The sequence below is a fragment of the Cygnus olor genome, chromosome 11 (genome assembly GCF_009769625.2).
Source record: "Cygnus olor isolate bCygOlo1 chromosome 11, bCygOlo1.pri.v2, whole genome shotgun sequence".
Taxonomy (NCBI): domain Eukaryota; kingdom Metazoa; phylum Chordata; class Aves; order Anseriformes; family Anatidae; genus Cygnus; species Cygnus olor.
The window spans coordinates 1,513,572-1,526,723 of record NC_049179.1 but is presented as its reverse complement, the minus strand read 5'-3'; positions in this window follow the sequence as shown (position 1 = coordinate 1,526,723).

Sequence of the window (13,152 nt, the reverse complement as noted above, 5' to 3'; positions counted from 1 at the left end):
ACAAGTTTTAGTTGAACCACAAAACAGCCTATCAGGAACTGAGTGATGAGTTTCCCACTGAGGATTTTGCACACTATGACTACATTGTCATCAACTCCATTTAGGCCACATTGATACATTCCCATTTTAAAGCATCCATAATCTGATCTGTCTCTGAGGTACTGCCACTTACTACAAAAGAGAGGGCTGAATCTCCCCTTTAATGAGGCAGGGACCACTTCTCATTTGGCATAAACCAGTATTTAAATAATTTATTATCTCTAAGAATCTGTCACTTTCTGATTAAAGAATAAACTTATTTCCTGGTTAACGCTAATTCTGTAAAAATTCCATTAACCTACTTACTCCCCTAAATAAATAAATTTGTATTCAGGTTTAGCACAGAAGCAAAGAAGTGCTTATTCAGAAATTATTTGGTGCAAGTCTAAAACCAGATGTTGTTTCCACACTAATCTCTATAATCAATGATGACATTCCAGTTGCCAGCAGACAGCTGAATGTCAAGCTCTTAATGACTGAATTTTCAATAAGGCTTCATTTCAGCTCAGTTTCAGATGCAATGGTACAGGAAAATTACAAAAGTTTCATGATTGAATAAAGTACATTTCTCATTATAGCTGTACTGGTGGACAAAATTTTGCATTTAATATCAATTCATTTTGACCATCAGTCTAACTGTGTTAGCATCAAAGCATGATGAGTAATTATGAGATTAAGATATAGATGGTTCAGATGGTTTAAAATCTGGAATCTACTTTTACAATATAGTTTAACTGTCAAGCTTTAAGGTGTATTAGTTTATGATTATTGCTTGATTCTAAATCATTTTATGGTAACATTCTAAATGAGAGCACCTGTATGGCTAGTGGAATATTCCTATCTTTTAAACTTGAGGTAAAACAAAGACAAGCTTACACACCTGTCCACAAAGAGACATAATAATAATAATTTACACGGTGATTAAGAACACTTCCAGAATATGGGAAGTTTTAGAAATAACATTTAGCTTGTTTTTTCTCTGTTGCCAAGCAATGAGACGTGTATAGCTGCAGACAGATGTGATGAATGAATCCAGTGAATGCTTTACAAGACCTTCAAAAGAAAGAAATAGAAGTCCTGACCCATAAGAACTAGCTGTGTGATGAATTTGGGTAATACTGACAGCCCGGCAAAACTCCCAGAAGGCATTTTGTCACAGCCAAAAATTTTTACATGGGAATTCGTTCAGACTTATTCTGATATGTTCTGGTTTGAAGTGTCAAGAGCAGGAAAAAACTAGCATTGGCTACCATGCAGCATAGCTGCTAAAAGTTGCCCACAGCTGGTGTTAACCCTTCCCAACTGCAAAACAGATTGAGACTGGGTAGCTCTTGAAATGAAAATTGATGTTGGAACAAACCTTGACAGCAGTGACTTCTGCTGGTATTGTTAAGACAGCACTCATTTCATTGTTTCATCCACTATTATCATGCTGATTACAGGTCCTGTTGAATGTCTGCACAACCCAATCAGTCCTTCCTTCATTGCTCAGTACAATTGTTGCATTTATGTGAGATAACCCAGCATCCTGAGCAATGAACACTGACAGTTCTTGGCAGAATATGCCATTACTCATAATAAGATGCATTACAAAACATTGTGCCACACCACACCAAACTGCACTTCAAATGGTATAAATCCTTTCACTTTCATTTCTTTGCTTTTTGTTCTTTACACCTTATCTTGGAAGCATTAAATGCAACCAGCTTATTGGCTTGCCTGCCTTGCTGAAGGTCTAAGTACAACAGTGGTGGTGTCAAAATGACTAGATAATCAGAATGAGAAACTCTGAATGGAGAAAGGGTGGGAGGGAAGCAGGAAAATGAGCAAAGGATAAGATGAAAGAAGAACACTGAGGAGAAAAACTATTTCTTAGTATACACTATGAACTTTATCTTGCAAGTCTTGGATCTCACCCTAATTAAAGTAATTGGCATGTAGCGGTGTGTTACAGATGGAATTCAGGCACATTCTGTACTGGGCAGAGAGTTTAAATTTGCATTTGCTAGTTAGCTTGCCAAAGAGGTGTTTTATTTATTTATTTATTTATTGTCTGCAAAAGGAAGAGTGGGTTACATGGCTGTTAAGAAAGAGGAGGCACATGAATGCAAATCTCCATGTTCGTTAGACTCAACTGCTTGAATGCTTATGCTCACCTTGCATTCAAAAGGAGTTTGAACCCCCCTAGTGATGTCCCTATCATAAATCCTCAGAATGAGAGATTTTTTCACTTGTTTGAGGGAGATTTTTTTTTTTTTATGGTCTAGAAGTGGACAGGAGCTATTTCCACCAGAAACTAATCTAAATCATTTAATATTACTGGAATGACACTGGATGAAAATCTGGCCTCCTTCCTCTGCTCTGCTTCTTTCTACTCAGTGAATTCTCATCAACTTTTGAATTTAAAAGGTGAAAGCACTGTAAAGGGTAATGAGTTTGCAAGAGAGAATTTAGCTTCCATTGGTGGAGAAAAGTGAGTATGCGGTAACTCTTCTTGTAAAGATCTTAGAGCTAATCAAATGGATCAGGAAGGTAAAGTACTTGCTCACTGGCTCCCTACAGGTCACAGCTCTCTAAGTCTGGTCTTCTGAGTCTGGAGACTCTCTTCATGCATTCGCTGATGTCTGAGAAAAGCCAAGATTAGTTCAGCTGAGTTAAAAACAGGGTTGGCATAAGATACTATGATTGGCACTGGAGAAGCCCTAAAAACTTTCATGGTTTGACTGAGGTTGACTATGCAGAACAGCTCTACAAGCTCTAGCTGCCACATGACATCTGAAGAGAATGGGCAGAAGAATGATGTCACAGGCTACCACTTGAATACTGATTCCCAGTGTAGTCGTTGAGACAGGATTGCGAGTTTTCAAATGCAATGTCCAGTTCAAGAAGTATAAAGCTTGCACGAATCTCACACAATAGACTATGAGTTCTTAGCACAGCTGCGTGTCAGGGTACTCCGGTAAGGATGGGTTAGAAAGAAAGGAAATTAGCTGCCTATGTCATCTGCTTCCACATCTGTAAAACTAGAATAGTAACAGGTACTGTCTTCAGTCTTTCTGTGAGAAAAAATACCAGCTTTTCTGGATCAGGGAACTGTATTACCTCTCAAGAGCACAAGTCTGTCTTCTAAACATAACTGGTATTCTTATTCAGAATGCTATGCACACTCTCAGGGTTTATAGTTCCCTAATTCTCTTGTTCATAGCCTGAAGATCACGGTGATTAAGCCACACATAGACCATTAAGGAGGACGGAAAACCTTGATGTTTCCCTGAAAAAAAGAATGAAAATCACTTATCCTGACTGCTATAGGTGTTTGTGTGTTCCAATGACATGTGCAAATAGCATACAATCAGTGGTGAGTCAGTGTCAGACTATGCAAAGACTATTCTGCAGTATTAGCTTTAATGTCTTACTGCTATTTGTGTCGATGTCAGTGAAATGCCATTGATCAATAGGCTGCAGTGGCTTTGAGTCTAAGTTATGTAATGTGTTATTGAGTTTTGAATTTTCTTTATTTGCCAGTGGAAGAATTCAGAACCTCAAAGAATGACTGAGGTATGTCTTGAATAGTGCCTTGAATAGTGTTTTGAATAGTGTCATTCAGGGGTGTCTGTGTTATGGTGACAAGGGCCTGTCTTCTGCAAATTGGTGTGTCTGTTCTGGTGTGGCACTTCAGTTCTACAAGGTTTCTCTCAGTGATTGCTGAAGTCTGCCTCAATAGGTTGAAGAAGGATATTTTGCTGTTAATTGAAGAAAAATGTGTTTGAAGGCCTCTTCCCTTAGTATTTTTTGATTTATCTTCAGTTCCTATGGTAAAGAATTAATATTCCAGGAGGAAATGTTCTTAGGTCATCTCTGCCCACAGGTTAAACACAAAAATTGTTACCAAAACCACTGGTGAATTTCCTGGTAAAAGAGGATCATTATCTCCTAGGTGACAGTATCCTTTTTCTTTGCCTTTCATAGAGGTAGCAATAGTTGGAAGAACACAGTGAATCCTTTGAAATGGTAACAGCTTAAACATGGGTATGCAACTTCATTTCATCATGTCACCTGAGCAGGGGGTGAAATCCCAGGAAGTGCATCATTGCCTTCTTCCTTTGTCAGCCCTTCTATCCCTACAGGCAAAGAAAACCTTAGCTTTCTCTTCTTCCAATACGTCAGCATCACTCTGTCTTTTTCTGACCCTGTTGCGTGTCCAAGGGCAACGGTCATTGGGTGGGAGAGCAGCTACATTGCAAGCTTGACAGTGGAGAAAAAGTACAGTAGCATGTCTTCTGCTTGCTCAGTGACCAATCTACCTGAGATAAGATTGTGAAACTTGATACATCTGTAGATGTACAAAGCTGAAAAGAAAGCTTCCTTTGGAGTGCCTGAAAGGAGGCTCAGCTCTCATCCATTCTCATTGGGAACAGTAGCTCTGCTGGAACGTAGGGCAACTAAGTAGATGCTTTAATAAAAACGTAATTTAACAATCTACAAATTCTGATGATGTTTAAGCACCTTTACAAATATCTAAAGGCAGAAAACTATATGTAAATCATTGTAAAGTTTATCATCTCAGACAGTATTCCTCATTAAGTGTTTTAATGGCTTTTGTGGTGGAAAAGAACCAATGGTGACTAGTGGTGGTGGTCATACATGCTCTACATACGTTTAGTTTATTTCATATGTCTGACTATTTATTAGAGATGCAGATAAACTGAAACTTAATTTGAGTCAGTGGGACAAAGACTCGTGTATTTTTATGTTTTTTTTCTGGGTTGGAGATATAGATACAGATATATGATGATATAGGTACAGATATAGATATAGATGATATTGATATAGAACGTTTTTCTTCTGGTCACGCTGCACAGATTTCTGTAATTATCTTAAAAGCATCTTGGGCTGGCACTGAAGTTTTTTTTTTTTTTTTTTTTTTGTATTTTAAGAAGCTTGAACTGAGCTGAATGGGTGCTACTAGAACACTCCCCATGATACTTACAGAAAGTAGTTACTGACTCATTCATGATAAGTTACTGCCGTGTGCTTCTGCTTGTGCATCTGAAAGTGTAAGTAAAGCCATGTTGTTTAAAAGACACTATTTCTTATTATGTGCAAAATGATTGTTAACATTTTGTAGTCTTGTTTTTATTTCTCTTTTTTTTTTTTTCTTTTTAATGTACTATCTTTATGGCACTCAGAATGAATTCTGAATATAAGCAGGAAACTGTGAGATGAATAGATGGTGCTCTTTGTGCTTTGTGCTGTGTTTCCTGTCATCCTTTTGCATGTCTGACAGATCTGGTATTTTATGGGGAAAAAGTTGTAATTTTTCTTAAGTTAGGAAAATAAGTCCAATGAATCCTGCTAAAAGGCAGTCTCATGCTGCTGTCATTAATGGCCTCCCCTGAGAAACTGGCAAATTGATAAATTAAGCTTTCTGTCTGTGACAGCTTTTCATACACTCAAGATGTAGTCCTACTTTAGTTTTCAGCAGGGTTAAATCAATCTACTCTAGAAATACTTTTGCCTTACTACCTACATGTAAAATAGATCTAGAGACTTGGTGTATCAGTTCAAGCTCTAAGTCACTCTTTTGGCAATGAGAAGAGGCCTGAATTTTGTGTTTATGTTGCAATGAATCCCTAACTGAGATGTCTATACGGCTTCTAGCCTCTCTTCTTGAAAACCAATTAATACACATCACACTAGAACATGGTCTTTTTATTAAGGCTCAGTTAAGGAAGATATCTTCTCTGGAGATATTCAAGGCCCGTCTGGACGCCTACCTGGGCAGCCTGCTCTAAGGAACCTGCTTTGGCAGGGGGTTTGGACCTGATGATCTTTCGAGGTCCCTTCCAACCCCTTCAATTCTGTGATTCTGTGATAATGAGGCCAAACTAGGTGAAGCTTTTAGTGTGTATTATACATAGTAGATCTTGAAAGATAGATGCGAAGTCAAATTTCACTTTGAACTTGCTTTCATCTAGTAGTAATAAAAATTCTATATGATGCCTGTTCTAACAAGGAACTAATAAAAACCTAAGCAAACTGAAACATCCTTATGTAAGTAAAAGATGGATTTTAGTTATGTCCCTGTGAACATATGAAAGTGATGTTTTTCTTTCAATTTTTTTTTATAAAGGCTGATAGCTTTTTTTCATTGGCTGTTACTGGACACTACTAAATCATTACAATCTCTCTCTCTCTCTCTCTCTCTCTAACTCTCTCTAACTGTGAAGAATTTTTATGTGATCTTGGACAGTAATTTAGCTAAATTGTCTTTATAAATGCCAAGAGGGGGTGCAGTTTCTTAGGACTGCATGTGTTATGTTGCTCTAAAAATGCAGAGGGTGAAGCTTTGAAAGACATATGGTATTATTAGTATGTCTTGTGATAACTACCGAACTGAGAAGCCACCACAAAACTGAAAATTTCTTAGGTGTGACAACTGGTACTGGCTGGTCTTAGTAGTTGGTGAGACCAGTGGAAAACTTGTTATATTTGCTTAAGCTTTTGTCAAAATCTGAACTTAAGCTACAGTTTTTAAGAAAGTTGGAAGTGTTGTAGTTGGTTATGATGTCATTGAAATTTATAGGCAGAATGTGGCTGAAATAAACACAGGTTTATATAATATAATCTGTTTTACAGTATATATATTAACAACGCAGGCTACAATTAAGTAGTGTAGGAAAGAAAGATGATGAAAAACTTAAAAAAGTAGATAAGGTAGAAAGAAAATTGCGTAGGTCATTCTTGCAGAAAAGAATCTTAAATTATATAATTGTTGTGGATTCAATGAATCTGACAGCCTCTTTCTTGTTAAATAAAGGGCTCAATTGTTCAGTTCTTGAATGCTGTTTTTCTGTCATATTTATAAAGGAAACTAACTTTTTTTTGTTGTCAATTTTTAAACGATAAATACGATCCTTCTTAGGAATTGAGTGAGATGACTTTTTGTTCCCCATTACTGTTGCTAAGTGCTGTTATTCTCATAACAAAATCTAAGGCGATTGGCAGAATGCCTTCATCTTTATTGATAAATACAATGCATAAATACAGTAACTCATAATCAGAATAATACTGTCTGTGACAAGTGGCAATGCCAAAGAAATTTCAGCATTCAGAGGAATCTTTTTATTTTACTATGTATGTAGTTCTCAGATTCTGTCTTGGCTAAGGTTTGATCAGTCTGGCCCTCTTTACTAATATAGTATGACAATTTAGTTGCATATTGAAATATTTGTAGCATTCAGATGCTGACAGAAAAACATGAGAAACCAAAGTCACATTCTAGCCCCACAGTCTTCATAGCTTATTTGCTGGCTTATTTCAATTACTGAAAGCATGTGAGTAACGACTGACGTGTCTCCCTTCATCTCCATTTTTGCTAACATTCACTGGTTCTAGCAAGTCTATCATCTTCCTTTAGTACATCTTTTTCCCTTCCTATGAATTCTTTAGAGTTTTAGAAGCCAATAACACACAAAGGGTTGCTCTTCTGTGTTGGTACCATGAACTTCTGTGCAGACCACAAGTGTCAGTAATTGGCCATTAATTTTCTTTTTTTAGTAACGAGACTTCACATCATAACCTGTTCCTGGTATTCATCCATCTTTTTGAAGTGTCTACTCTTTGCTCTCCTTATTAGGTTTCTCTGCCTCTTTTCATACACCCAGCCATGCTCAGAGAACAAATGTATTCTATTTCCAGTTTCTCAGAGTATTATTTGTACATAATATATCACCATTCAATTTCTGAGGAAAAGAGCTTGATTTTTATTTTAGGAAATGAAAAACCCAGATTTCATCTGCAGTGTAGTAAAATAGGAAAATCCCATTGATAATTCAGTGTTTTATATGCTAATGAAAGCTAGGTATATTCTCATAAAGGAAGAGATGTTTTTCTTGGCTGTCTTACAAAGAACGCATACTATATTTCCTTGAGGAGACAAGAGGTAAGGTGGACCTACCTTTGATTTGTTTGAAGTCAAACTTGTGATAGAATTTGCAATAAATTTCACAGTGTAATTACAAATCTATCAGAGTAACACTCAATGGATATTGAGAAGATCACATGTTTACACACAGATTTTTTTTAATCAAAATAATGAAACCATTCTGAATTATCATTTTACAAAGATGATTTTGTTCACCAAGATTTTGAGTAAGAGACTTAGAACCTGTTTGCTCAGCAAGTCTTATCTGTGAGTGGCCAAATATAAAGTGAGGGCACAGATTCAGAGAGAAAATGGTAATACTGCTAATTTATTCTGAACAATTACTGCATGAAACCAAAGTTAAAATGAAAAATTTATGTTGCTTTCTTTTCCTCTCCAATAAAGTTGACACAGGGCTTCAACAGGTTCATGTCTTAGAACATTAATCGGATTATATTACATTTCATGTAACTGAGTGAGGGAAAGGAAAATTAGGAAAAATAGGAAAATTAGAAAGGTTCATCACAATGGTCTGAAAAATCTCTTAATTTATTTAACAAGATTTGAAAGAAAGCACTTTGGCCAGGTTCCTGAACTGACATTCTTTTGTCCTTTTTTATTATAGATCTTTAGAAAATTTAGTTTATATACTCACACCCCTGTTTGATACTAGCTTATTGTTAGAGTTCTTGATGGCGTATCTCCTGGTATCACAAGATTTTGGGTCTAGACAGGTGAATCCAGGCTGTCTGTCTTCTGAAGAGGCAATTTCAAGCAAGGAAGAGGGACACTTTCCAAAACAATGCTTGTTGCTGCAGAGAAAGAAGAAATCATCATTTTGGAGTTCATCATTAAATAAACTTTCAGTTCTCAAAAACTACCATTCATTTATAGGATTTAGCTAGACTGTTGTCCAAAAAAAAAGGGTCACTGTGCCTTCACCCAGCAACACATTGATAACTTTAAACACAAGTGACTGGATTCTAATCATGACTTTAAGGGTTTTGTTTGACTGGAGATGTACTGACTTCTTTTTGGCACCAATCTCATTCTTTCTCTGCAAGAAGTTAGGCAAGAAATTAGAAGCCTTAGTTCACTTCATTGTTCAGAAAACAATACCACATACAGGGCTCTGCTGATTGAGCTTTGCAAGGCTCAGTAAAACCTTTTTAATATTGAGGAAAACAGTACTGTACATGACTTCTGTTAATTAGTGCTTGATTTGAAGATCCTTACAGTTCTATCAACTTGGCCTGACCCCAACCACCATCCCATCAAGAAGAGTATAGTCATTTAGAGTTCTTATTTTCAAATTCAGTTCAGCTGTTACTCCTTGCCCATGAGGCTTGCTGTAGACTGTGGATGGCAATCATTTCTTGTAAGTGTGTCGGTAGTCTGTTTGGTAACTGGGGCCAGGAAGTCATTTTGAAGCAGTCAGTGGCTCTTTAAACTTGAAATAATAACAGAAAAAAATGGACTGTTCTCTAAGAGAGAGTACCATCCTGCTTCAGCTATCTTCCAGATTGTTTTTGGGGGGAATATGGTGGTGAGTTAGCCCAGCTCGCATACAGTAGATCTTCAGGGAGATAGGGAAAGGTCTTCAGATAGGGAGCCATCTTCTGTAACAGGAAAGGTGAATATGGCCTTCCGTCTTTTCCAAAGCTCACCATCATGTTGAAAAGGCAGGTTTCTTTCATCCCCTGAGCTCCACCCAGCTTCTACCCTGATCATCATTCCCATAATATCTCCTCTGGTGATTGTAGGAGGCATGAAGTAGCTACTATACTTGTGAAGATCTGCATGGCTTGCTTTTCTGATATTCCCCCTTTACCTTCCTTTAGAACAGCTTTAGTTAATTACCTAAATTGCCCATGTGAATCAGATTGGAGAATATAAGATTCTTTCCATATGGCAGAATGTCTGGGTTTGTTTTCCAGTAGGATTAGACATTTTTTTCTCTGAAAAAAACATTAAAAATAATCCTGGCCCACTTCAGGAGTCTTATTTTCAAGAATCCAACTTAATACAGGGAAGAAACTGGGTTTACATTATTGTTTTTCATCACTTTCTTAAGGTAGAGTGTTGGGGTTCCCCAGCTGCTGTGAGCGTATACTGCTTTATATCACTTTGCTGCCTCCTCAGCAGCCTAGTATTGCCTCCTGTGCAGATGCATAAAAGGAAGCTATTGGTAGAGATGATTACACACACCAGACAGGGTGTGGGACCCTTGTTATAAGGGCAAAGTCAAACTGAAGGACTCATTTTTCCTCATAATATATGTTGCTGAAAAAGAAAGAAAAGATATCTAGATCTCTGTTTTGGAACAGGTATAGAAAAAAAAATACAAGAAAAGTAAAGAACATCTCATATTGGCAGGACATTAGAATGCTCAGTGTGTGACTGAATGTGTCTTTGCTAGTTGTAGCGTTTTTTGTTCTTAAGCTGAGAATCGAACACAGCAGTATCCTCAAGCTTTATTACAAGAAACTAATTTAATGACACTGTATTTTTATTGATTGATTGATTGATTGATTGACTGAAGTGCACCTTGACAGAATCTACTCATGGCAGTCTTAAAGATGAGCAAGAAATGGAGTGAGGACAGTGTTTGAACTCAGACACCAAAATATCAATTAAAAGACAGTAGTCTTTATGTGCAAATCCCAGAGAAAACTTGGAAATGCTGTTGCAGATTTCCTGATGATACTCTTTTCTGTTTAGATAAGAAAGATGGTTTCATTAGACTGTTGGAGAATAATTTTATAGAAAGTTTCCCATGAGAAGTTCACATTTACCTTGTTAAAATTAAACATGTTATTAAAAGGTCTTGGCTGAATCAAGGCTATGGGAACCCAGTTCAGTGACTCTGCTTTCACACCTGAATACTTATAAAGTAAAATGTGTAAGACCTCCAAAGCTTTATTCCTAATTTCTCTATTCAGAGAACTGGTTTGATAGTAGCTAAATTTCATTTTCTCTCTGAAGAATTATTTTAGAAGTGTTAGCATCCTAACTGGAAAAAAACACATTTATTAATGCATTTATTTTTGTATTTCAATATGATTTATGTAGATCCAAAAGTGTTTGCCAAGAGTGTTTTCTTGAACAGACAAATGGGACAATATATGACCTAAAGAAGCTGTGCTCTCTGAATATGTTTGCAAAATGACTCAGAATAGCACATTTGGAAGACAAGTTGGGTAGGGATCTCTAAGTTATTTGCCAGACAGGGGACTTTTGCAGACCATCATTACAAACTGCAAAGAATGAGAGGTAGAGGGTATTGGAACTGAATTATAGACTTCAATAACTTGTGCAGAATCATGGCTGTAGTCTATTTCAGTCAGCATCTCTGTAACGATGGACTATCTGGATATTTACCTGCTTGATCAGCCTGTTTTCAGATGAATAACACACATCTTCCTAAGTTGAAAGTTGAAACAGAGGGATTCTAACTGCATGTAAGCAAAAACCTTTTCACTTTGAGGACAACTGGGCGTCGGATCAGGCATTGCCTGTAGAGATTGTGCAGTCCCAGACTGTGCAGATCCCTGGAAGGTTTGGGGGGAAAAAACAACAACAACAACAACAACAACAACAAAAAACAGGTAAAAGAAGGAACTCGAAGAACTTGACAAGTAAAATATGATCGTATGACTCTTTATGTAGTGTAGTATGTAGTCAAAGTATGTACATACAAGTATGTAGTGGAAGAAATGCTTTTTCTTGAAATGTATTCTGCAATGCCATAGGGTCTGTTGAAATGTAGCCTATAAAATAATTGCTGAATGTATCCCAGCATGAGGGTTTTTCCAGGGTAATCAAATTAGGTTCTGGTACTTACTCATTTTAACATTGTTGTTTCATTCATGCTCTTAACTGTCTCTTAAGTCAGTTCTCATGCAATCTTCATTGAATTTGAATTGATTCAATAAAAATGCAATTAAAATTGTTGTTTGATGCACAAAAGTTTAATATTTTGACTAATAAGTTTATTTATAAAGCTTTGCAGATGGGACCTAATGATATACAGGAGAGGTGGTGAACATTTAGAATGAAGGGACTACTGGAGCTAAAATAATTATCTTTGGGTAGTGGGATCTTAAGATATTCGTAGAGAACTCCTCTAGGTAAGTTAAGTTTCTCTGTAGTCACTTGCTTCCGTTTGAACACAGACAGAATCTCTGTTTTTTTGTGGGAAACTTGGGAGGAGAAAGTAAAGGAAAAAAAAATAAAAATGGTTTAAAAAAGCATATTTGGGTAACTTTGAGATTTATGAAAAGTTAGCTTTTTTTGGTTGGTTATGGGGGTGGACTGTAACTGCAGACATTTCAACAGTAAGTTGCCATTTAGCTTCTGGATACTAGACCAGCTCTTCAGTCCCACTTCTTCACATCAAATTGGGTGTTAGAAGGCGGCAGTCAATGTTATAAACCACTCTGGGCTCTTATGTAGAAGAAACAACAATGGAAAATATTTTTCCTTTTACCCCCTACTCCTCTTCTCTTCATGCTGACTGCTGAGAGGTTTTTAAAAGCCTATCACCATCATAAGCACATGGTTGGTTTTTACTCTTTATCAGGCACAGAGGAGGCAGGGCAGCCTTTTGAAATTTCTCAGCAGTCAGCAAGAATAAAGTGGGCATCCTAGTGGTAGGAGTAATTTTCAGCTTCCTGACAACAATTGGCAGAATGCTGGGAAAAGCTATTAAAAATGAAGTTCGATCACCAAAGTCTGTTTTGGCCTATATTTAATGAGATGTGTCAGCTAGAATTTACAATAAGTGGCTAATTGTTAATAATAGGCCTGTCTACGACACTCTGTGACTTCAGCAGATCTACACAATACAACCCCATGTGCTTGCCGGGTTTTTCTGTTTTGGGGACAACAGGTCAACTTATTGCGGTAGTGAAGGAACAGGATGTGACAGGAGCAAAGGTATTGTTAACTTTATAAAAGTGTATTTATTATGTATTATTGAGCATATTATGGGGTAAATTACAACAAATAAGTTAAAAATTAAAAATGAAGATGTGACCTCAATATAGTTGTGGCATTTCTTCCTTCATAATTGTACATGGGAACAGAGCAACAGGTCTATGGGGAAGGATTTTCGTGCTGAAGTCACTGTCCAGCAGTTGCAAAGGTTATTTTGTTACTCTGGGCAAGTTACTGCGTCTTTCTTT